The following is a 27,631-nucleotide window of genomic DNA, read 5'->3' as shown; positions in this document are numbered from 1 at the left end:
GTATTTAACAGGGGTATAAGTAATACGTGTAGCCACTCTAAGTACAATTAGTTGATCCAGTATTAATACAAGTACGCAACTTATTATTTGGAGGTGTTACAAGGCAGAATTTGTATATATTAGAGAGAGTTAGTGTGCAAATGAGATTAGTAAAGTTTAAGTGCATATACCCATTGTATATAAACATTTGTAGTTCACTATTAAGGAAACCAAAACGTACTGATCTTGATCTCGACCGTTGCCTATGTTTAAAAGACCTATTCTGAATTTACATGTACAATGTACAAGTCAATGATTGTGACATCAGACATTGCCATGTTGTCAAATGTACAAGTTGTTATGACTTTGACATCACACATTGACATGTTGTCTTACTTATAATTTAATGACTGACATCAGACATTGCCATGTTGTCTAATGTACAAGTTGTTATGACTGTGACATCAGACATTGCCATGTTGTCTAATGTACAAGTTGTTATGACTGACATCAGATATTGCCATGTTGTCTAATGTACAAGTTAATGACTGACATCAGACATTGCCATGTTGTCTAATGTACAAGTTAATGACTGACATCAGACATTGCCATGTTGTCTAATGTACAAGTCAATAACTGACATCAGACATTGCCATGTTGTCTAATGTACAAGTTAATGACTGACATCACACATTGACATGTTGTCTTACGGATAATTTAATGACTGACATCAGACATCGCCATGTTGTCTAATGTACAAGTTATTGACTGACATCAGACATTGCCATGTTGTCTAATGTACAAGTTAATGACTGACATCAGACATTGCCATGTTGTCTAATGTACAAGTCAATAACTGACATCAGACATTGCCATGTTGTCTAATGTACAAGTCAATGACTGACATCACACATTGCCATGTTGTCTAATGTACAAGTCAATAACTGACATCAGACATTGCCATGTTGTCTAATGTACAAGTCAATAACTGACATCACACATTGCCATGTTGTCTAATGTACAAGTCAATAACTGACATCAGACATTGCCATGTTGTCTAATGTACAAGTCAATAACTGACATCAGACATTGCCATGTTGTCTAATGTACAAGTCAATAACTGACATCAGACATTGCCATGTTGTCTAATGTATAATTTAATGACTGACATCAGTCATTGCCATGTTGTCTAATGTACAAGTTATTGACTGACATCAGACATTGCCATGTTGTCTAATGTACAAGTCAATAACTGACATCAGACATTGCCATGTTGTCTAATGTACAAGTCAATAACTGACATCAGACATTGCCATGTTGTCTAATGTACAAGTTAATGACTGACATCAGTCATTGCCATGTTGTCTAATGTACAAGTTATTGACTGACATCAGACATTGCCATGTTGTCTAATGTACAAGTCAATGACTGACATCAGACATTGCCATGTTGTCTAATGTATAATTTAATGACTGTGACATCAGACATTGCCATGTTGTCTAATGTACAAGTTAATGACTGACATCAGACATTGCCATGTTGTCTAATGTACAAGTCAATGACTGACATCACACATTGCCATGTTGTCTAATGTACAAGTTATTGACTGACATCAGACATTGCCATGTTGTCTAATGTACAAGTCAATGACTGACATCAGACATTGCCATGTTGTCTAATGTACAAGTCAATAACTGACATCAGACATTGACATGTTGTCTTACGGATAATTTAATGACTGACATCACACATTGACATGTTGTCTAATGTACAAGTCAATGACTGACATCAGATATTGCCATGTTGTCTAATAAACAAGTTGTTATGACTGTGACATCAGACATTGCCATGTTGTCTAATGTACAAGTCAATAACTGTGACATCAGACATTGCCATGTTGTCTAATGTATAATTTAATGACTGTGACATCAGACAATGCCATGTTGTCTAATGTACAAGTCAATGACTGACATCAGACATTGCCATGTTGTCCATATGATGTCTACTTCCATTCCTGTAATAGTTTTGACACATTTGACAAGTATAGCAGTTCTCGTGAAAACATATATAGGGACTGGTCCTCTAACATTGAAATTAAAAACCACATATACAGTTGACTTAAATGCTATAGTTAGAGATAATCTGGTAAGAACTACTGCCACTGAATCTATACGTTCTTATTATCCCCAGCGAAACGTGTTTGCGGGGGATATTAAATTGGGCTCCGTCCGTCCGTCCGTCCGTCCGTGTGTCCGTCCCAGATTCTTTTCCAGGGCTATAACTCCATAACCGTTCAACGCAGCTCCTTGAAAATTTCTGTATATATCAGACTAGTGCCCTAGTTGTGCCTTTTTCTATTGAAGACCTTCCATTTTCGGTTTTTTTTCTGTCACCATGGAAACTTCATCAAAAATACCAAATTACTGTTTCCTTTTGTTTCCGGGCTATAACTCAAAAACCGTTCGACGCAGCTCCTTGAAAATTTCTGTATATATCAGACTAGTGCCCTAGTTGTGCCTTTTGCTATTGAGGACCTTCCATTTTCGGTATTTTTTCTGTCACCATGGAAACTTAATCAAAAATATCAAATTACTGTTTCCTTTTGTTTCTGGGCTATAACTCCAAAACTGTTCAACGCAGCTGCTTGTAACTTTCTGAATATATCAGACTAGTTGTGCCTTTTGCTATTGCGGACCTTCCATTTTTGGTATTTTTTCTGTCACCATGGAGACTTAATCAAAAATACCAAATTACTGTTTCCTTAATAACTGTTACTTTGAGCTTGATATATACATGTATTTGGGTTTTCATACCATCTGCGGGGCGCGGGGGATAATGCCAAGCTTTGCGGCTCCTTGTTTCTACGATAATGCTGGTGATAATGAAACTTTTCTTGAAACATGCTGATTTTATTTTATACTGGTGACTCCTATGTCCTAACTACTTTGTTGGATAAAGCTGATAGATAGGTAATGACAGTGATTCTCACATACATGGCTGTTGAGGTTTTCTTAGGAAACACCTTGTACTGACACGATTGGTCAGAGTGGCTGGGTGATTGAGTATCGGCTTAGTCTCCCCTGGGAACTGCTTGTAGAAAGCACTCCGTCCAAATCTGTTGTATTTGGGAATGATAGATGGACATTTTTGATGATATTTCATATTCTCTATTTCTGTCTGATTTAATCCCCCAGATGTCACACTGTCGATACAAAGCAGTAGGGATCAGTTGATTGGTATACCAATATAGAGGTGATACCTGGTATTGTGTCAGTGGTGATTATATGATAATGGGGAGTTATCAGGATATCAATTCTCTTTACAAGGGAAGAACAAACCGATATCTACAAATCCAGATTTGATGGATTACAATAAAACAACTTTGATGTCTTAACTCTTAACAATTTCATATACATGTTTTATGAGACATGATTTCAGACCTTACATACCTGTAAAGTCATGGAATCCTTAGATATTTTTTCCATATACATGCCTCTAGGGGTTCCTGTTCCATCCATAAAACAGGATGATCATACTGAGTATGTGACTATTTGGATGGGACCATATGTTGTAACCATTATAGACAATAAGGACCTATTTGTGTGAATGGATTCAATTTTAGTTGAGGGATGGTAAAACTGGAAAGGCTCTCACTCCTGAGGTGTGTGTCTGTCACTCTCACTCCTGAGATGTGTGTCTGTCACTCTCACTCCTGAGGTGTGTGTCTGTCACTCTCACTCCTGAAATGTGTGTCTGTCACTCTCACTCCCGAGGTGTGTGTCTGTCACTCTCACTCCCGAAGTGTGTGTCTGTCACTCTCACTCCTGAGGTGTGTCTGTCACTCTCACTCCTGAGGTGTGTGTCTGTCACTCTCACTCCTGAGGTGTGTGTCTGTCACTCTCACTCCTGAGGTGTGTGTCTGTCACTCTCACTCCTGAGGTGTGTGTCTGTCACTCTCACTCCTGAGGTGTGTGTCTGTCACTCTCACTCCTGAGGTGTGTGTCTGTCACTCTCACTCCTGAGGTGTGGCTGTCACTCTCAATCCTGAGGTGTGTCTGTCACTCTCACTCCTGAAATGTGTGTCTGTCACTCTCACTCTTGAGGTGTGTGTCTGTCACTCTCACTCCTGAGGTGTGGCTGTTACTCTCTTTCCTGAGGTGTGTGTCTGTCACTCTCACTCCTGAGATGTGTGTCTGTCACTCTTACTCCTGAGGTGTGGCTGTTACTCTCACTCCTGAGGTGTGTGTCTGTCACTCTCACTCCTGAGGTGTGTGTCTGTCACTCTCACTCCTGAGGTGTGTGTCTGTCACTCTCACTCCTGAGGTGTGTGTCTGTCACTCTCACTCCTGAGGTGTGTGTCTGTCACTCTTACTCCTGAGGTGTGGCTGTCACTCTCACTCCTGAGGTGTGGCTGTCACTCTCACTCCTGAGATGTGTGTCTGTCACTCTCACTCCTGAGGTGTGGCTGTTACTCTCACTCCTGAGGTGTGTGTCTGTCACTCTCACTCCTGGGGTGTGTGTCTGTCACTCTTACTCCTGAGGTGTGTGTCTCACTCTCACTCCTGAGGTGTGTGTCTCTCACTTTCGCTCCTGAGGTGTGTGTCTGTCACTCTCACTCCTGATGTGTGTGTCTGTCATTCTGACTCCTGAGGTGTGTCTGTCACTCTTACTCCTGAGGTGTGTGTCTGTCACTCTCACTCCTGAGGTGTGTGTCTGTTACTCTTACTCCTGAGGTGTGGCTGTCACTCTCACTCCTGAGGTGTGGCTGTCACTCTCACTCCTGAGATGTGTGTCTGTCACTCTCACTCCTGAGGTGTGGCTGTTACTCTCACTCCTGAGGTGTGTGTCTGTCACTCTCACTCCTGGGGTGTGTGTCTGTCACTCTTACTCCTGAGGTGTGTCTCTCACTCTCACTCCTGAGGTGTGTGTCTCTCACTTTCGCTCCTGAGGTGTGTGTCTGTCACTCTCACTCCTGATGTGTGTGTCTGTCATTCTGACTCCTGAGGTGTGTCTGTCACTCTCACTCCTGAGGTGTGTGTCTGTCACTCTCACTCCTGAGGTGTGTGTCTGTCACTCTCACTCCTGAGGTGTGTGTCTGTCACTCTTACTCCTAAGGTGTGGCTGTCACTCTCACTCCTGAGGTGTGGCTGTCACTCTCACTCCTGAGATGTGTGTCTGGCACTCTCACTCCTGAGGTGTGGCTGTTACTCTCACTCCTGAGGTGTGTGTCTGTCACTCTCACTCCTGGGGTGTGTGTCTGTCACTCTTACTCCTGAGGTGTGTCTCTCACTCTCACTCCTGAGGTGTGTGTCTCTCACTTTCGCTCCTGAGGTGTGTGTCTCTCACTCTCACTCCTGAGATGTGTGTCTGTCACTCTCACTCCTGAGGTGTGGCTGTTACTCTCACTCCTGAGGTGTGTCTGTCACTCTCATTTCTGAGGTGTGTGTCTGTCATTATCACTCCTGAGGTGTGTGTCTGTCACTCTCACTCCTGAGGTGTGTGTCTGTCACTCTCACTCCTGAAGTGTGTGTCTGTCATTATCACTCCTGAGGTGCTTTCCCTTCTTATTTCTCATACCTTCAGATAATGTGCTGAAATTTGGTATTTGGCTTTTTAAATAACATGTTGAATTTCTCAAAATGAAGTTTTTAAAGTTTGTTGTTGCCCTTTGATTGAGTTGTAATGCCATTAGAACTTAGCGGAGTCTTGGACATGAATTACTTAAGGCGTATCGTGTATATTGGTTGAGGAATGTATTTTATAGTCTACAAATATCTTGATACGGCTAGGTTGTTAAATATAAGGTATGATTAAAGGATCTTACATGAGTGGATGTGTCATATGTAACTCATTGACAAATTTGTTTAATAAGCCTTTAGGCAAGTGACATATAAAGTTACTAAAGGAGTTTATTATGTCACAGTCATGAGTGTAAGATTCTGTTTATCACATAACCTATATCAATGAGAATATATGGCTTATATTCAACTCTGGGGTTATATTTTTTATCTACAGACACTTGATGTCATGTAGTGAAACTGGGTGGACTCTAGGTTTCCTCTTCCTCCATTGTGTTCCTAAGTATGTGTATGTACAAAACACAAAAGTTTGTCATCACTCTATAGTGCCTTCATTCCTTAAGGGATTATGATCGCCAGTTATGTGATAAAACTCAATTTTTTTTTATCAAAATCAATTGAAGTCAATGCATGGAAATGAATCTTTAAATTGGTATATCTTCTTCAAGCAACACTTATTACATTGTCAGTTTTTCGTGGTATATCTTCTTCAAGCAACACTTAGTACACTGTCAGTTTTTCGTGGTATCTCTTCTTCAAGCAACACTTAGTACACTGTCAGTTTTTCGTGGTATCTCTTCTTCAAGCAACACTTAGTACACTGTCAGTTTTTCGTGGTATCTCTTCTTCAAGCAACACTTAGTACACTGTCAGTTTTTCGTGGTATCTCTTCTTCAAGCAACACTTAGTACACTGTCAGTTTTTTCGTGTCGTGCAAAAAGCAGGCATCATATATGTAGCACTTTGTTTTGAGGTGCTCATTTACCGTAAGTTTCTGCTCTGTATTGCTGAATTTCGAGCATATTAGAGTGATGCTGGTCGTGCTTAATTTTAACATTAAATGGGAGGGCGAGATCTGGTGAATAAGGCGGATGCTCAATAAATTTAAAGCCACAATCGTGAATGGCAGCCATGGCAATGACAGACACTTTCACCCTAACTCTAACCCTAACCAATTTGGTCCATTTTGCAAAAGCCGCTTGTCTTGTTTACTTTTGAGTGCTACCTCGTCGATATAAACTAACCAAATGAGACCAGTCCTTGTGTACATGGCCCTATATAGTCAGAGAATAGTAGAACTTAAAAAGAACATCCTTGAGTACCTCCTTCCAAACGAGGCTCATAACATATCAATCAGCCCTCCTAAACCCATAACATCTGTGTCCCTTGTATGTATAGTGTCCAGTTTGTACTTGTTAATTGTGTCCTTGCTGACCCGTCCAGTGGTCCTAGTAATATAATACTAGATTACAGCTGGTGACAGTCTGCATGTTAAAATGTAACCCGAGGGTCGCTGGTGACAGTCTACATGTTAAAATGTAACCCAAGCATCGCTGGTGACAGTCTACATGTTAAAATGTAACCCGAGGGTCACTGGTGACAGTCTACATGTTAAAATGTAACCCGAGGGTTGCTGGTGACAGTGTGCATGTTAAAATGTAACCCGAGGGTCGCTGGTGACAGTCTACATGTTAAAATGTAACCCAAGCGTCGCTGGTGACAGTCTACATGTTAAAATATAACACGAGGGTCGCTGGTGACAGTCTACATGTTAAAATGTAACCTGAGGGTCGCTGGTGACAGTCTACATGTTAAAATGTAACCCGAGGGTCGCTGGTGACAGTCTACATGTTAAAATGTAACCTGAGCGTAGCTGGTGACATGTTAAAATGTAACCTGAGCGTCCCTGGTGACAGTCTACATGTTAAACTGTAACCCAAGGGTCGCTGGTGACAGTCTACATGTTAAAATGTAACCTGAGGGTCGCTGGTTCAGTCCTCATTGGGGGCACACGACTCGCTTTCCAAGGGTATCATACTTATATGATGTATGTATTGGTAACTATATACTGGAGAGGTAAAATGCTAGAGGAGGCTGAATACTATAATATAGTCAGTGTGATTCAAAACATGTTAGTGTGGTGTACAAAGTTATGTTTACAGTGACGTACACAAAGGTGGAAATGTTATACAAAGTTATGTTTACAGTGATGTACACAAAGGTGGAAATGTTAGTACCATGGAAAAGATAGGAAAAGTACTTTTAAAGTTTGATTTGTTGAGATTTTATCTTTAAGTATCCTACATATATATGTATTAAATAATCATTAAGGTCATAATAAAGCTCAAGGGAATGAAGATTTTCTTACTGAAGTCTTAGGATCGGGCAGTTACCCTTTGGCCTATAGATATTTGTTATGACAACGGGATATTCTTTATACAGCCCAAACTCCTACTGTCAAAATTACATCTCCCTATAGTTCAGTCCTGTCCTCAACAAGCTCTGTTATATTAAAAAAAGTCTTTCAAGGATTTTTTTCCGACCATTGTACATATGAGGCCATTGGTTTATATCTTTATGTACTAATAATAGATGGTAATATATGATTTGTAAGACTACCTACCTGTGTATTGTGTTTTGTAAGACTACCTGTGTATTGTGATTTGTAAGACTACCTGTGTATTGTGTTTTGTATGACTACCTGTGTATTGTGATTTGTAAGACTACCTGTGTATTGTGTTTTGTATGACTACCTACCTGTGTATTGTGTTTTGTATGACTACCTACCTGTGTATTGTGTTTTGTATGACTACCTACCTGTGTATTGTGTTTTGTATGACTACCTACCTGTGTATTATGATTTGTAAGACTACCTGTGTATTGTGATTTATAAGACTACCTGTGTATTGTGTTTTGTATGACTACCTACCTGTGTATTGTGATTTGTATGACTACCTGTGTATTGTGTTTTGTATGACTACCTGTGTATTGTGATTTGTAAGACTACCGGTGTATTGTGGTTTGTAAGACTACCGGTGTATTGTGATTTGTAAGACTACCTGTGTATTGTGTTTTGTATGACTACCTGTGTATTGTGTTTTGTATGACTACCTACCTGTGTATTGTGATTTGTAAGACTACCTGTGTATTGTGATTTGTAAGACTACCTGTGTATTGTGATTTGTAAGACTACCTACCTGTGTATTGTGTTTTGTATGACTACCTGTGTATTGTGATTTGTAAGACTACCTGTGTATTGTGTTTTGTATGACTACCTGTGTATTGTGATTTGTAAGCCTGCCTGTGTATTGTGTTTTGTATGACTACCTGTGTATTGTGATTTGTAAGACTACCTGTGTATTGTGTTTTGTATGACTACCTGTGTATTGTGATTTGTAAGACTACCTGTGTATTGTGGTTTGTAAGCCTGCCTGTGTATTGCTTTGTAAGACTACCTGTGTATTGTGTTTTGTATAACTACCTACCTGTGTATTGTGTTTTGTATGACTACCTGTGTATTGTTTTGTAAGACTACCTGTGTATTGTGTTTTGTATAACTACCTACCTGTGTATTGTGTTTTGTATAACTACCTACCTGTGTATTGTGTTTTGTAAGACTACCTGTGTATTGTGTTTTGTATAACTACCTTCCTGTGTATTGTGTTTTGTATAACTACCTACCTGTGTATTTTATTGTCTAAACACCACTGGTTTTGATTTAAAAAAAACTACTGGTTTGTTTTTTTGTATACTACTGTGACTTGTTTGTTATACCTACCTGTAGATGTCCGGTTGTAAGCTGCTTGGTGATGTTCTGTACGACGTCCGTCTCTGTTTGTCGTTTCGTCGTCTACCTTTGTTTTAATTGTATAGTCTAGACTACCTGTTATTGTTTTGCAACTCTCTGTAGGAATTCTGTAGGGAATAACAGATGTTTTTGATTTTAGACTCTAACCCTATGGGGCTGAGGGTGGGGACCAACCTGGTGTAATGATTGTTATACCTTACTCGTGTACTGTGTTTGTAAGAAGTTTTGTGTTTGTAACCATTGGTCCGTGACATCTTGTTGGTAGGAACGACCTGTGTTATTTTTTTAACCCCAGGCCTGTATGTGGTGGGCTAAATACGTGATGGGTATTCGTGTTTTTTAAACTACCTACCTGTGTATTTGTTTTGTATAATAACCTATTCTGTGTATTGTGGTTTGAGAAGGACGTATTTGTATTTTTTGTAGACCCACCTGGGTATTGGTGGTCAGTAGGGACTACGTTATGTGTTTTGTAAATACCTTTATGTGTTTTGTAAGTCTACCTCTGTATTGTGAATTTAGACAACCTCTGGTGAATCTGGTAGTAAGGACTATTTTATTGTGTTTTAAATCTTACCTGTGTCTGAGTTTGTAAGACACCTTGATGGTTTGTCTAATTGGGATGTTTTAGGTACTCCATCTTTATATGTTGTTTGTAATCATACTGAGTATAATGTTTGTAAACTATATATTGGTTTCAAGAACATCGTGTTTGTGCAGTTTAAGACGTACCGTGAAATGTTTGATAAGTTTTTACTACTACCCAGGTGGTTTGGGCGCCAGCCAATAGATGGTAGTACTTTTTATTGTGTGTTGATCTACCTTTAAGTTAAGCTACTATATTGTAAATTATGAATGTTAATTTAGCTACGATGAATTTGGTTCTGAAATCTTAGATGGGATCTAGTACCTTGGTATATATTGTTACTGACACAGGGTACTACTACAGGCCCAAATCTAGTAAATAGTTATATCTTTAAATACATCTGTCTACGTTATCATTAAATGTTTTAAGATTTTGACCATGAATTTGGTCCATGGTATATCTTTTGTAAAACTACATGTTATTGTATTTGTATACCTACTCCTTGTAGGGTCTGAGGTATCTGTGTTTGTAAAGACTACCTTGTATTGTTGCTGTTGTACCTGTTTGATTGTCAGTCACTAGTGTCTAAATTGATACTTTTTAGAAATTTGTCTAGATTCTTACGGATTGTTTGTATCGATATCCTTGATTAGATGATTATTGTAGATTGAACCACCTAGGCATATTTTAAGCGTGCCTGTAGTGAAATAAGATATCTTTGTAATGTTATATACTGAATTTATAGAGATTGTATACCATAATGTATGGTTGATGATATCCTTGTATTAAGGTTTGAAGTACGTGAGTTTGTTGAACTTAAGATTTATATTTGTAAATCCAAGGGCATCTGTATGTAGATGACCAATGTGGTATGGATAATGATTACTTGTGGATTGCTATTTGCATACTAGAGTTGTGTATTTGTTAACGATGTGGGTTCATGTGATTCATGGAGAAGGGGACATCTCGTATTTGTTTGTGGACATACATTGTTTGGTTGTACACATACTGGGGTGATGGGGGTATCTCACTTATATGTGTGAATAGGGGTTATTATCTTGTATGGCTAGGTTTGTATTTAAGAAGTGTGATGGTTATATCTACAGATGTTGGTGGAACATCCTTATGGGGTGGGTAACGTCGTTATTGTTTGTATGACTCCATGGTACTGGGGTTGGGGTCATAATACTTACTGTGGTGTATTATCTACTGGGATGTTTGTAAACATTAGGTTTGAAACTCCTATGGGTTATCTATTACGAGTCGGGTGATGTGGTGATACTGTGAGTGTTTGTATAATACTCTGGTGTATGGTTGTCCATAATCATACTGTGATGTGTTATAGTATACGCTGGGATTGTGTGTAACACTAACCTTGTATGGTTATAGATACTGGGTGAGTTGTGATTTAGCCTAGGGTTATCTTTTAAGTGTGTGGTGTTTAAACACCTATATTTGTTGTAGACATACCAGTTATGTGTTTTGTCAAGATCACGAGTTTGGTGTTATAGATTAAGCATTGGTATATCATTGAAGATATGGTATTGATATTTGTAATAACCTGGTAGGGTCATTATCATGACTACCATGTGTGGGATCTTTGTTGCATACCTTATTGTACTTGGTAAACTATACTGTGTATTGGTTTAAGCGAGTGTGAGTGTTGTAAGATATACCTGTGTATTGTGGTTATAAGATATACCTGTGTATTGTGGTTATAAGATATACCTGTGTATTGTGTTTGTTAATACTACCTTGTATTGGTGTTTGTAGACTATCCTGTGTATTGTGATTGTAGACTACCGTGTGTATTGTGTTTTGTAGACTACCTGTGTATTGTGTTTATAGAGCTACCTGTGTATTGTGTTTGTAAGACTACCTGTGTATTATGTTTTGTAGAGACTCCTCTGTATTTGATTTGTAAGACTCTACCTGTGTATTGTGTTTGTGACTACACCTGTGTATTGTGGTTTGTTAATACACCTGTGTAGTGGGTTTGTATGACTACTTGTAGTGTGATTTTTAGACTACTGTGTATTGTGTTTTTATACTACCTACCTGTGTATGTGTTTTGTAAACTTACCTGTGTGGTATGTTTTGTAAGACTACCTTGTATATTGTTTTTAAAGAGCTACCTGTATTGGATGTGGGTAACACTCTATGTGTATTGGTTTTGTTACACTACCTGTGTATGGTTTGTAATACACATCCGGTATTTATTGTAAGACTTTGGTGTGTTTATATATACCTGTGTGGGTTAAATTGTGTATGTATTAAACTACCTGTGTATTGTTTTGTAAGACTACCTGTGTATTGTGTTTTGTAAGACTACCTACCTGTGTATTGTGTTTTGTAAGACTACCTGTGTATTGTGTTTTGTAAGACTACCTACCTGTGTATTGTGTTTTGTAAGACTACCTGTGTATTGTGTTTGTAAGACTACCTGTGTATTGTGTTTTGTAAGACTACCTGTGTATTGTGTTTTGTAAGACTACCTACCTGTGTATTGTGATTTGTAAGACTACCTGTGTATTGTGTTTTGTAAGACTACCTACCTGTGTATTGTGTTTTGTAAGACTACCTACCTTTGTATTGTGGTTTGTAAGCCTACCTGTGTAATGACGTGTTTGGTTGTCTAGTCAACAGTTCCCTCAAACATCCTATTTGTGTTTGTAGAAAACATTAATCTGTAACTATATCTGTTGCTTACAAGTCACATATACAAGTATTGTGGTCTGATATTCCCACTGTTTAAATGATTAATTAGGTAGTGATTTTGATAACCAGAGAGCCAACATATCATTTTACCTTTCCTCGTAAGTAGAAATCTGGAATGAATCTTTTGTGAAGCAAAATTATAAAATGTCAGATCATCATCGCACAAGGGAAAGGGTGCACACATTAATGTCAACAAGTCATAAGATTTCTTATTACCCTTCATAAAAAGGTACTTGACATTTCAGTTTGAACATTTGCATTTCGTACTTTTATAGATGTTAAATTTTTGGTAAAATGTTATCAAGTGCCATCTTGACTGTAACATCTACAGGAAATGTTGGGGTCATCATCAGTCATTACTGTGGGGAGGGGGTCATCATCAGTCATTACTAGAAGTGTGGGATGGGGGTCATCATCAGTCATTACAGGAAGTGTGGGGTGGGGGTCATCATCAGTCATTACTGTGGGGTGGGGGTCATCATCAGTCATTGCTGTGGGGTGGGGGTCATCATCAGTCATTACTAGAAGTGTGGGGTGGGGGTCATCATCAGTCATTACTGTGGGGTGGGGGTCATCATCAGTCATTACTAGAAGTGTGGGATGGGGGTCATCATCAGTCATTACTGTGGGGTGGGGGTCATCATCAGTCATTACAGGAAGTGTGGGATGGGGGTCATCATCAGTCATTACTAGAAGTGTGGGATGGGGGTCATCATCAGTCATTACTGTGGGGTGGGGGTCATCATCAGTCATTACTGTGGGGTGGGGGTCATCATCAGTCATTACTGTGGGGTGGGGGTCATCATCAGTCATTACTGTGGGGTGGGGGTCATCATCAGTCATTACTAGAAGTGTGGGATGGGGGTCATCATCAGTCATTACTAGAAGTGTGGGATGGGGGTCATCATCAGTCATTACTGTGGGGTGGGGGTCATCATCAGTCATTACTGTGGGATGGGGGTCATCATCAGTCATTACTAGAAGTGTGGGATGGGGGTCATCATCAGTCATTACTGTGGGGTGGGGGTCATCATCAGTCATTACTAGTGGGGTGGGGGTCATCATCAGTCATTACTAGAAGTGTGGGGATGGGGGTCATCATCAGTCATTACAGTGTGGGGTGGGGGTCATCATCAGTCATTACTAGAAGTGTGGGGTGGGGGTCATCATCAGTCATTACTAGAAGTGTGGGGTGGGGGTCATCATCAGTCATTACTAGAAGCGTGGGGTGGGGGTCATCATCAGTCATTACAGAGTGTGGGGTGGGGGTCATCATCAGTCATTACAGGAAGTGTGGGGTGGGGGTCATCATCAGTCATTACTGTGGGGTGGGGGTCATCATCAGTCATTACTGTGGGATGGGGGTCATCATCAGTCATTACTAGAAGTGTGGGGTGGGGGTCATCATCAGTCATTACTAGAAGTGTGGGGTGGGGGTCATCATCAGTCATTACTGTGGGATGGGGGTCATCATCAGTCATTACTAGAAGCGTGGGGTGGGGGTCATCATCAGTCATTACTGTTGGGTGGGGGTCATCATCAGTCATTACAGGAAGTGTGGGGTGGGGGTCATCATCAGTCATTACTAGAAGTGTGGGATGGGGGTCATCATCAGTCATTACTAGAAGTGTGGGATGGGGGTCATCATCAGTCATTACTAGAAGTGTAGGATGGGGGGTCATCATCAGTCATTACTGTGGGATGGGGGTCATCATCAGTCATTACTGTGGGGTGGGGGTCATCATCAGTCATTACTAGAAGTGTGGGGTGGGGGTCATCATCAGTCATTACTAGAAGTGTGGGGTGGGGGTCATCATCAGTCATTACTAGAAGTGTGGGGTGGGGGTCATCTATCATTACAGGAAGAGTGGGGGATCATTTATCATTACAGGAAGTGTGGGGGATCATTTATCATTACAGGAAGTGTGGGGGATCATCATTTATCATTACAGGAAGTGTGGGGGATCATTTATCATTACAGGAAGTGTGGGGATCATTTATCATTACAGGAAGTGTGGGGGATCATCTATCATTACAGGAAGTGTGGGGGATCATCTATCATTACAGGAAGTGTGGGGGATCATCTATCATTACAGGAAGTGTGGGGTGTCATCATCAGTCATTACAGGAAGTGTGTGGGGGGGGTCATCTATCATTACAGGAAGTGTGGGGGATCATCTGTCATTACAAGAAGTGTGGGGGATCATCTATCATTACAGGAAGTGTGGGGGATCATCTATCATTACAGGAAGTTTGGGGGATCATTTATCATTACAGGAAGTGTGGGGGATCATCTATCATTACAGGAAGTGTGGGGGATCATTTATCATTACAGGAAGTGTGGGGGGTCATCTATCATTAAAGGAAGTGTGGGGGATCATCTATCATTACAGGACGTGTGGGGGTAATCTATCATTACAGGAAGTGTGGGGATCATCAGTCACTATTGTAGCATATATGTTCAGATCTAAAGACAAGCACAGATCAATTCAGAGTATTCAGGACATTCCATAGGATATAGGTCATGTTTCCATCCTCATGAACTGTGTCAGTAAATCAAATTAATTATCAGTTCAGAATATAAAGGTAGCCTAATGATAAAGCGATAATGATACCTGTAACCTGTTAGCATCGTTTCAAAGGATCCATCTTTATCTATTTTCTATATCGGAATCGAGACAGTATGGGATAATGCATCTGTATTGTTCCCAATTTTATTACAGGATGAAATAATCTGATGGTTTACAGAAAGTGATCCAGATTCCATAGAAAGGAAGTCAGCTATATGTCCTATTCTCATGTCACATGCAATCTTGTTTTAATGTGAGTCTTTGTTTCCCAACATAGACGAGGTTAACGACTAATCACTTGCTTCCTGAGCTCACTGTTCTGATTCCATTGGGACCTTAATTAGGAAATTTATGTACACTGCAAAACATTCCACTTTCATGTCTACCTGACAATATCTCGTGCTACACATGTGATACGAGTGAATAGGGAAACACTTTAAGGATGGAGATTCGCCACCTTTTTGGACGGATGATAGTGTGAATACCTTTACAGGTGATTCGTATGTTGTCCGCATGCGTCCATGTATGAACCTTTTATTGGACAGTGTTTGGGTTGGATGTTGTGATAATTCTTTACTCATTTTATACATTAGATTATGGAATTAGGCGTCCTTTCATTTTTTTTCCATTTTCAGTTAAATATTTTTTATGCATAGACAGTTAAAGGTGAGGAAAGTGTGGAACTACATTCTGAAAAACAGATTAAAAAGAATATATGTAATGTGGACAAAAAATCAGGGAAAGGATGGCAACTGTCAATTGATGTAGAGAAAGGTTTAAAATGGAAAGGAATATTTGCATTTTCATTGTAAGAACGGAAATAGTTATTTTTTATTGAGGGTAGTGGCAAGCTAAATCAGACAGTCCCTAGACAGCTGACAGATAGCAATGCCAGGATAATGAAATATATATCAACAAAATTTAGCTGCAAACTGCATGTTGTATTGATTTCATTAATTTTGTTCATTAGTTTATATAACATTATCTTAATCTAATTGATGTATGGATTTAGTGTTATGTTGATTTCAGGGTGGGATAAATTGAGTTAGTCTTGTGATATATATATCAATGTTGAATTTGTCTCAAAACCAACTCGATCAATGACAAAGCTCAAATTTTGATGTGTGTGTAAACTTGTTGGATTTGTAGGTGATGGTGCCTTAAGATATGGTGTTGTAGGCGATGGTGTTGTAGGCGATGGTGTTGTTGGTGATGTAGGTGATGGTGTTGTAGGCGATGGTGTTGTAGACGATGATGTTGTAGGCGATGTTGTTGGTGATGGTGTTGTAGGCGATGGTGTTGTAGGTGATGGTGTTGTAGGTGATGGTGTTGTTGACGATGGTGTTGTAGGTGATGGTGTTGTTGGTGATGGTGTTGTAGGTGATGGTGTTGTTGACGATGGTGTTGTAGGTGATGGTGTTGTTGACGATGGTGTTGTAGGTGATGGTGTTGTAGGTGATGGTGTGTTTCATAGTGATAATCTTATAAATGAATTTCTGTTGTACATTACTTAATTGTTATCACTCCTGTAGTATGGTTTATGAATTTTCTACACTCGCAGTTTCCAAAAAACATTCACATATTATTTTCTCAATTTTTTTCGATAGAAATATACTTATTGATTCATATCTTGACTTTTTCTTTAGGGTCATAAAATTAAGGAAGACATGTTGGTCATTTTTTTTAATGATGTCACGGCAGATTAGATTGATGTCTTTAACATTAGTATAATAGAATTTCAATTTTGTTTGCCCTCAAATCTGATGCAATTAAAATTTAATTAGAAAACTGAAAAAGTTTCATAGCCTTTATTCTGTTTGTTTTTCGCAGGAATTAGTTCTTTAATCAAATTTGAAATCAATGACAGCATGCAATGAGAGGATCTCATTTATACAAAAACAGAATAAGGATGAACGTCAGCAAATATTGTCATGCTACATGAGAATTAGTCAGATAAGGGTCACAAAAACCGGAAACCATCGCTCGGGGACAGAGTGACAGTCACAATTAGAATGTAACATGATTAGCTTTAAAAAAAGTTTGATTTAAAAGATAGTCTAATTTTAAAAATGATGAAATTATCAATTTGTTAAAACACATCTTTTGGATTAAAAAATTTTTACTCTAATTAATAAAGAACTTAAATTATCGTCTTTAAAATCATGTTTATTTTTGGTATTAAAAACAAGGGTATCTAACCCTTATTCTAATCAAACATTGGTGTATGGAAAGAATATTTCTATATTGGGGATGAAACATTGGTGTATGGAAGGAATATATTTCTATATTGGGGATGAAACATTGGTGTATGGAAGGAATATTTCTATATTGGGGAAGGAGTAATTCCCCTACAGATTTGGAATAAGGATCCCACATATAATACTGTATAAAATGTTATATATATAATATCTGAGGTTGTCCTACTACAATAGGTATACCCCACAATATAATACTGTATAAAATGTTATATATATAATATCTCTGAGGTTGTCCTTACTAGAGTAGGTATACCCAACAATATAATCCTGTATAAAATGTTATATATAATATCTCTGAGGTTGTCCTACTACAGTAGGTATACCCCACAATATAATACTGTATAAAATGTTATATATAATATCTCTGAGGTTGTCCTACTACAGTAGGTATACCCAACAATATAATACTGTATAAAATGTTATATATAATATCTCTGAGGTTGTCCTACTTTAGTAGGTATACCCAACAATATAATACTGTATAAAATGTTATATATAATATCTCTGAGGTTGTCCTACTTTAGTAGGTATACCCAACAATATAATACTACCAATATAATACTGTTATAAATTATATAATATCTCTGAGGTTGTCCTACTTAGTAGGTATACCCAACAATATAATACTGTATAAAATGTTATATATATAATATCTCTGAGGTTGTCCTACTTTAGTAGGTATACCCAACAATATAATACTGTATAAAATGTTATATATATAATATCTCTGAGGTTGTCCTACTACAGTAGGTATACCCAACAATATAATACTGTATAAAATGTTATATATAATATCTCTGAGGTTGTCCTACTACAGTAGGTATACTCAACAATATAATACTCTATAAAATGTTATATATATAATATCTCTGAGGTTGTCCTACTACAGTAGGTATACCCAACAATATAATACTGTATAAAATGTTATATATATAATATCTCTGAGGTTGTCCTACTTTAGTAGGTATACCCAACAATATAATACTGTATAAAATGTTATATATATAATATCTCTGAGGTTGTCCTACTAGTAGGTATACCCAACAATATAATACTGTATAAAATGTTATATATATAATATCTCTGAGGTTGTCCTACTACAGTAGGTATACCCAACAATATAATACTGTATAAAATGTTATATATATAATATCTCTGAGGTTGTCCTACTACAGTAGGTATACCCAACAATATAATACTGTATAAAATGTTATATATATAATATCTCTGAGGTTGTCCTACTTTAGTAGGTATACCCAACAATATAATACTGTATAAAATTTTATATATATAATATCTCTGAGGTTGTCCTACTACAGTAGGTATACCCAACAATATAATACTGTATAAAATGTTATATATATAATATCTCTGAGGTTGTCCTACTACAGTAGGTATACCCAACAATATAATACTGTATAAAATGTTATATATATAATATCTCTGAGGTTGTCCTACTTTAGTAGGTATACCCAACAATATAATACTGTATAAAATGTTATATATAATACCTCTGAGGTTGTCCTACTTTAGTAGGTATACCCAACAATATAATACTGTATAAAATGTTATATATATAATATCTCTGAGGTTGTCCTACTACAGTAGGTATACCCAACAATATAATACTGTATAAAATGTTATATATAATATCTCTGAGGTTGTCCTACTACAGTAGGTATACCCAACAATATAATACTGTATAAAATGTTATATATAATATCTCTGAGGTTGTCCTACTACAGTAGGTATACCCCACAATATAATACTGTATAAAATGTTATATATATAATACCTCTGAGGTTGTCCTACTACAGTAGGTATACCCAACAATATAATACTGTATAAAATGTTATATATATAATATCTCTGAGGTTGTCCTACTACAGTAGGTATACCCAACAATATAATACTGTATAAAATGTTATATATATAATATCTCTGAGGTTGTCCTACTTTAGTAGGTATACCCAACAATACAATACTGTATAAAATGTTATATATATAATATCTCTGAGGTTGTCCTACTACAGTAGGTATACCCAACAATATAATACTGTATAAAATGTTATATATAATATCTCTGAGGTTGTCCTACTACAGTAGGTATACCCAACAATATAATACTATATAAAATGTTATATATATAATATCTCTGAGGTTGTCCTACTTTAGTAGGTATACCCAACAATATAATACTGTATAAAATGTTATATATATAATATCTCTGAGGTTGTCCTACTACAGTATGCATACCCAGCAATATAATACTGTATAAAATGTTATATATAATATCTCTGAGGTTGTCCTACTACAGTAGGTATACCCAACAATATAATACTGTATAAAATGTTATATATAATATCTCTGAGGTTGTCCTACTTTAGTAGGTATACCCAACAATATAATACTGTATAAAATGTTATATATATAATACCTCTGAGGTTGTCCTACTTTAGTAGGTATACCCAACAATATAATACTGTATAAAATGTTATATATATAATATCTCTGAGGTTGTCCTACTTTAGTAGGTACATACCCAACAATATAATACTGTATAAAATGTTATATATAATATCTCTGAGGTTGTCCTACTTTAGTAGGTATACCCAACAATATAATACTGTATAAAATGTTATATATATAATATCTCTGAGGTTGTCCTACTTTAGTAGGTATACCCAACAATATAATACTGTATAAAATGTTATATATATAATATCTCTGAGGTTGTCCTACTACAGTAGGTATACCCAACAATATAATACTGTATAAAATGTTATAATATCTCTGAGGTTGTCCTACTTTAGTAGGTATACCCAACAATATAATACTGTATAAAATGTTATATATAATATCTCTGAGGTTGTCCTACTTAAGTAGGTATACCCAACAATATAATACTGTATAAAATGTTATATATATAATATCTCTGAGGTTGTCCGACTACAGTAGGTATACCCAACAATATAATACTGTATAAAATGTTATATATATAATATCTCTGAGGTTGTCCTACTAGTAGGTATACCCAACAATATAATACTGTATAAAATGTTATATATATAATATCTCTGAGGTTGTCCTACTTTAGTAGGTATACCCAACAATACAATACTGTATAAAATGTTATATATATAATATCTCTGAGGTTGTCCTACTTTAGTAGGTATACCCAACAATATAATACTGTATAAAATGTTATATATATAATATCTCTGAGGTTGTCCTACTACAGTAGGTATACCCAACAATATAATACTGTATAAAATGTTATATATAATATCTCTGAGGTTGTCCTACTTTAGTAGGTATACCCAACAATATAATACTGTATAAAATGTTATATATATAATATCTCTGAGGTTGTCCTACTACAGTAGGTATACCCAACAATATAATACTGTATAAAATGTTATATATATAATATCTCTGAGGTTGTCCTACTTTAGTAGGTATACCCAACAATATAATACTGTATAAAATGTTATATATAATATCTCTGAGGTTGTCCTACTTTAGTAGGTATACCCAACAATATAATACTGTATATAATGTTATATATAATATCTCTGAGGTTGTCCTACTAGTAGGTATACCCAACAATATAATACTGTATATAATGTTATATATAATATCTCTGAGGTTGTCCTACTACAGTAGGTATACCCAACAATATAATACTACATAAAATGTTATATATATAATATCTCTGAGGTTGTCCTACTACAGTAGGTATACCCAACAATATAATACTGTATAAAATGTTATATATAATATCTCTGAGGTTGTCCTACTACAGTAGGTATACCCAACAATATAATACTGTATAAAATGTTATATATATAATATCTCTGAGGTTGTCCTACTTTAGTAGGTATACCCAACAATATAATACTGTATAAAATGTTATATATATAATATCTCTGAGGTTGTCCTACTTAGTAGGTATACCCAACAATATAATACTGTATAAAATGTTATATATATAATATCTCTGAGGTTGTCCTACTTAGTAGGTATACCCAACAATATAATACTGTATAAAATGTTATATATATAATATCTCTGAGGTTGTCCTACTACAGTAGGTATACCCAACAATATAATACTGTATAAAATGTTATATATATAATATCTCTGAGGTTGTCCTACTACAGTAGGTATACCCAACAATATAATACTGTATAAAATGTTATATATAATATCTCTGAGGTTGTCCTACTACAGTAGGTATACCCAACAATATAATACTGTATAAAATGTTATATATATAATATCTCTGAGGTTGTCCTACTACAGTAGGTATACCCAACAATATAATACTGTATAAAATGTTATATATATAATATCTCTGAGGTTGTCCTACTACAGTAGGTATACCCAACAATATAATACGTACTCTATAAAATGTTATATATATAATATCTCTGAGGTTGTCTTACTACAGTAGGTATACCCAACAATATAATACTGTATAAAATGTTATATATATAATATGTCTGAGGTTGTCCTACTTTAGTAGGTATACCCAACAATATAATACTATATAAAATGTTATATATATAATATCTCTGAGGTTGTCCTACTAGTAGGTATACCCAACAATATAATACTGTATAAAATGTATACCCAACAATATAATACTGTATAAAATGTTATATATAATATCTCTGAGGTTGTCCTACTACAGTAGGTATACCCAACAATATAATACTGTATAAAATGTTATATATTCAGGCCCCACAATGTATCAACCATAGTCTGTTGAGCATCCATAAACAATCCTTGTTATCACTATTTCTTGAGAAAAACTGAAAGGATATTTCTCAAACTACTTCTAGCTTCCCTATTGTCCCTATATTTTGCCATTCAATTTTGAGTTTGTCCTGGAAGACAAAATGAATGACAGATGGCCATCTTTGTCAGCTGAAGTTTGTTATGTATATTTTTTTTTCTTAGATTTTATCTGTAGTTTCTCCTTGTTATCAAATGATGAAGAGGAAGAGAGGCAGGAAGGGAAAAATAGAGAATATCCAATAAAGATCAGTAAATGGTTGGCACCAGAATCCTTCTGGGATACATTTCTGATGTTTTCCTGCTATGCAATATATTCACTCATAAAATGTTGTGTTTAATATCTCCAAGATTTCCCTGTCTACACCTGGATGTCACACCCTATTTACACTCCTAGTTTGTCATCTGTTCTCTGCCTTAAGCTGGAACAGTGCATGGCTATGTACAATTCTCTCCTGGAAAAAAAAGTTATTGGGCTGATGAGAGCACTGATGATATAAACTCTCATTTCTGTAGTGTTCTCATCTCTTTTTCTGTTCTCATATCTTTCTCTGTACCCATCTCTTTCTCCATACCCATCTTTTTCTCTGTTTCCATCTCTTTCACTGTTTCCATATCTTTCTCTGTACCCATCTCTTTCACTGTTTCCATATCTTTCTCTGTACCCATCTCTTTCTTCGTACCCATCTCTTTCTCCATTCCATCTCTTTCTCGGTACCCATCTCTTTCTCTGTACCATCTCTTTCTCTGTACCCATCTCTTTCTCTGTACCCATCTCTTTCTCGGTACCCATCTCTTTCTCCGTACCATCTCTTTCTCTGTAACATCTCTTTCTCTGTACCCATCTCTTTCTCTGTACCCATCTCTTTCTCTGTACCCATCTCTTTCTCTGTACCCATCTCTTTCTCTGTACCCATCTCTTTCTCCATACCCATCTCTTTCTCCGTACCCATCTCTTTCTCTGTACCCATCTCTTTCTCTGTACCCATCTCTTTCTCTGTTTCCATCTCTTTCTCTGTTTCCATCTTTTTCTCTGTTTCCATCTCTTTCTCTGTTTCCATCTCTTTCTCCGTACCCATCTCTTTCTCTGTACCCATCTCTTTCTCCATACCATCTCTTTCTCTGTACCATCTCTTTCTCCATACCATCTCTTTCTCCATACCATCTCTTCTCCATACCCATCTCTTTCTCTGTACCCATCTCTTTCTCCGTACCCATCTCTTTCTCCGTACCCATCTCTTTCTCTGTACCCATCTCTGCTCCCGTACCCATCCTTCTCGTACCCACTCTTCTCTGTACCATCGCGTTCTCCATACCAGTCTCTTCCCGACCATCTTCTCTGTACCCATCTCTTCTCCGTACCGATCTCTTCCGGCCGTACCCATCTCTGTGCTCTGTACCATCTGCTTTGCTCCGACCATCGCTGCGCTGTACCCACTCGGTGCTCCGACCCACGCGCCGACCCACGCGGGCCCACCATGCCTGACGCCATCCTTTCCGCCGCGCAACCTATGCCGCCCAACCAGCTGCTTGCTCATACCATCTCTTTCTCCGTACCCATCTCTTTCTCCATACCATCTCTTTCTCCATACCCATCTCTTTCTCCATACCCATCTCTTTCTCCATACCCATCTCTTTCTCCATACCCGTCTCTTTCTCCATACCAATCTCTTTCTCCATACCCATCTCTTTCTCTGTACCCATCTCTTTCTCCGTACCCATCTCTTTCTCTGTACCCATCTCTTTCTCCGTACCCATCTCTTTCTCCATACCCATCTCTTTCTCCATACCCATCTCTTTCTCTGTACCCATCTCTTTCTCCATACCCATCTTTTTCTCTGTACCCATCTCTTTCTCCATACCCATATCTTTCTCCGTACCCATCTCTTTCTCCATACCATCTCTTCTCCATACCATCTCTTTCTCTATACCCATCTCTTTTTCCATACCCATATCTTTCTCCGTACCATCTCTTTCTCCATACCCATCTCTTTCTCCATACCCATCTCTTTCTCCATACTCATCTCTTTCTCCATACCATCTCTTTCTCCATACCATCTCTTTCTCCATACTCATCTCTTTCTCCGTACCCATCTCTTTCTCCGTACGCATCTTTATTCTGTTCCCATTTCTCTGGCCTAATGTAACAGACTTCAACTTTATTGATCAAAGCTAGTACAGTGGTGGACTGTGTGATTTCTCTCTATTAAATTGACCTCGAAGAAGGGGGTGGGGCTGAAATTAAAGAAAGATAATGTTTAATTCAAGATAAGTACCCAATAAGGAAATACAGAATGTCATTAGAAGCAATTAGTTGTAGGGGGAAGAGTAGGAGGACATGAATGAGCTACCTACGTGTAGTGCGTGTAGCTATAAGTATGTTGTGTGTGCTGTCTCTCATTGGTTGGACGGCTGTGTGTGGCCACTATCACTACTGGCACTGTATCACGGAGAGCATACCAACACTTTACTTTGTTGCTGACTGTTATGGATTTTACTGCAGCACCTGATGTGTATATACTTACAACTACTACTACTACACTAGAAAGGTAAACTACTCGTTAAGGTGTATTACAATGTTACAGGTGTATAATTAGTGCTGGGTTTATTTCCACCTCCCAGAATCTTCCTTAGGAAATACAGGTGTGTTGATTAGTGTGATTACCTGTCATCCCGAGGATGGTTTAATTTAACTGGACACTTATTGACCTTTGTCTTAAAAACTGGAATTAATATTACTGTATGTTTATCAAAGGCTTAATACTACAGGTAAGTCTCATGAATAAATTGTTTTTAAAATATAAAATTTTAATGAATCAATGAACAATGACTGATATGATTATTATGACTGACTATGTAGCTTAGCTGCTGTACTGAAATCTATTGTGATATAAAACACCATCTGTCTATTATCTTCTTAAGCTGAGCCTGACAAGAAACATTGAATATTCATATAACTAGAGAAACAGAGTAACTACAGTGACGGAGCAGTCTGATAGGTTAGGTGTTCATTTTATAAAGTACAGCAAATAGGTTTTGTTTTTTTTTGAATTATTAGTGCTTATATAATTATAACCATGGCTTAAAGAGGCTTGTATTGATGACCAAAGTTGTATTGATGACCAAAGTTTAAAAAGGCTTAAAAGAGGCATGAATTGATGCGTTTTTTATTTATTGGGAGATGGGGATATTTTTCATATGTGATGATCCTTGTGACATTAATAATTTTTCGTAGTTGATGATCATTTGTATAACAAAAATAATTTTTCGTAGGTGATGATCATTTGTGACAATAATAATTTTTCGTAGGTGATGATCATTTGTAACAAAAATAATTTTTCGTAGGTGATGATCATTTGTATAACAAAAATAATTTTTCGTAGGTGATGGTCATTTGTGACAATAATTTTTCATAGGTGATGATCATTCGTGACAATAAGAAGACAATTTGATAATCTCATTTCATTTTCATATTTTCTAACACTGCAAGTAAACTAAGTGTAAAGTACTAAACAATACAAGAAAGGGAATATACTTTTGTTTGAAATGCACTTTTTCCTGTTTCATTCATTTAGTCTAAGTTATAAACTGATATACTTAGTGTTGAATCTGAGACAAACCTGACATACAGAAAATTAAAAACAATAGAGCTATTTGTTTAACATCAGAATTATCTCATCGTTGACGACAATACTCCAGCTGTAAATGGAAAATATTAAAATAGTTGAGACTAAAAACCAAAGTGCATTCTTTATTCATGGAGTGCCTTGCTTATGATGAAAGCCGAGAAATTGATATCAGATTTTTATTGCTTTTCCAACTGATTTCCAAAATAGTTTATTGTCAAATTTAAACAAGTTCTGTCATGTAACAGATGGATTTCTTCTCACTTTTCAGGAAGAGTGATTTTGGGGGTGAAAATGCCATATTTAGCTGAATTTTGAGAAGAATGTTTTTGGGGGGTAAAATTGAAACATTTAGGTGAATTTCGAATAGAGATGATTTTGCAAAATATGATATTTCTTTTGCATACATCAGTATTGTTTAGTGTGTACTGTGATTTCCTACCTACATTGATAAATCAAGTGTCTAGTTAAATTCACAAATAGTCTAAAAGATCAAGTAGAACTAGACGGCATGGGCTGAACCCCAGTGGCTAGGTAGCACAAAAGGTAAAAATAACCCCAGTGGCTAGGTAGCTCAAAAGGTAAAAATAACCCCAGTGGCTAGGTAGCTCAAAAGGTAAATATATTTATCTAGTGTTTTGAGGTCCCAGGTTCGAGTCTTGGTCTAGTGTGTTGAGGTCCCAGGTTCGAGTCTTGGTCTAGTGTGTTGAGGTCCAAGGTTTGAGTCCTGGTCTAGTGTTTTGAGGTCCAAGGTTTGAGTTCTGGTCTAGTGTTTTGAGGTCCAAGGTTTGAGTTCTGGTCTAGTGTGTTGAAGTCCAAGGTTCGAGTCCTGGTCTAGTGTTTTGAGGTCCCAGGTTCGAGTCCTGAATACTGATAGCCAGTTAGCTCAAATTGTTATACATATATAAAGTGTTCATGTAGAGTGCTGAGGTCTCCGGTGTGAGTACTGGTCTGGTCATTGCATTCTTTCTCCCCTGTTACAATTATATAAAACAAAGAAGTGTTCTATGTATGAGAATTGCTTTACAGTCCTTTTGACAAGTTATTTGCGGCAAAGGGTGTGAGAATTATTAGGCATTTTGTTTGGAGACTGTAAGAAAATGTTACAAGGAAATTTTCTATTAAGTGTAAAGCTTGTCTGTATTAGAACAAGTTAATGAACACTATATTTTATCTAGATTTCTACTGATGTGCTGATGACTTGTCACCAGGATTGAATTAAATACATTTTACTGCAGACTTTGATCACTTTTGTAGAGACAACCTTTTGCTATAAATCTGGTAAGGCTTTGTTTTCAAAGTGCTCCTCTTTGCTGGTAGACTTTATACAGTCGAATTTGTATTAAGCGACCACTCAAGGGAAGTTGAAAAACGGTCTCTTAATGGAGAGTGGTCTCTTAATAGAGATGGTATCTTAAATCTAATAAATGTTCATAAGCTTTTTATTCGCTTTATAAATTGGCAATAATGATTTATAATATATATGAAAAATGACCCACCACTTTGAATAAAACAAAACATTTTTTTTTTTTTTTTTTAATAATTATTACTGTGCTAATTTTTCAATTTTTCATCATTATATGTATTTTTTGAAATTCTTTCAGCACAGCAAAATACATCGATTTAACATGAGAAATATATTTCATTGGTTAATTAGATTACTTTCAAATTATTTATATATATTTTTTTAATTCCTGAAATCTTGGT

General features: G+C 36.9%; 2 protein-coding genes across 3 annotated transcripts in view; both read left to right on the top strand.

The window, feature by feature from the left end:
• The window catches only part of LOC117331455 (general transcription factor 3C polypeptide 1-like), a 429,349-nt gene that overhangs the window by 348,195 nt on the left and 53,523 nt on the right, over nt 1-27,631 (top strand). The gene's annotated exons all lie outside the window — the stretch shown is intronic.
• LOC117331456 (FMRFamide receptor-like) overlaps nt 1-27,631 on the top strand; it is a 324,895-nt gene that overhangs the window by 277,822 nt on the left and 19,442 nt on the right. Inside the window, exon 1 of one of the 2 annotated variants that reach the window (XM_033890178.1) lies at nt 24,768-24,847. The exons of the other annotated variant lie outside the window; for it this stretch is intronic. The gene's annotated coding sequence lies outside the window, so the exon portion shown is untranslated. Of the gene's footprint in view, nt 1-24,767; nt 24,848-27,631 lie in introns of those variants that run through there. 2 annotated transcript variants of the gene reach the window in all.

Source organism: Pecten maximus, chromosome 7 (assembly GCF_902652985.1).
Source record: "Pecten maximus chromosome 7, xPecMax1.1, whole genome shotgun sequence".
Classification (NCBI taxonomy): domain Eukaryota; kingdom Metazoa; phylum Mollusca; class Bivalvia; order Pectinida; family Pectinidae; genus Pecten; species Pecten maximus.
Note: the sequence above shows the minus strand (reverse complement) of the source record. Positions and strands in the feature narration are given on the sequence as shown.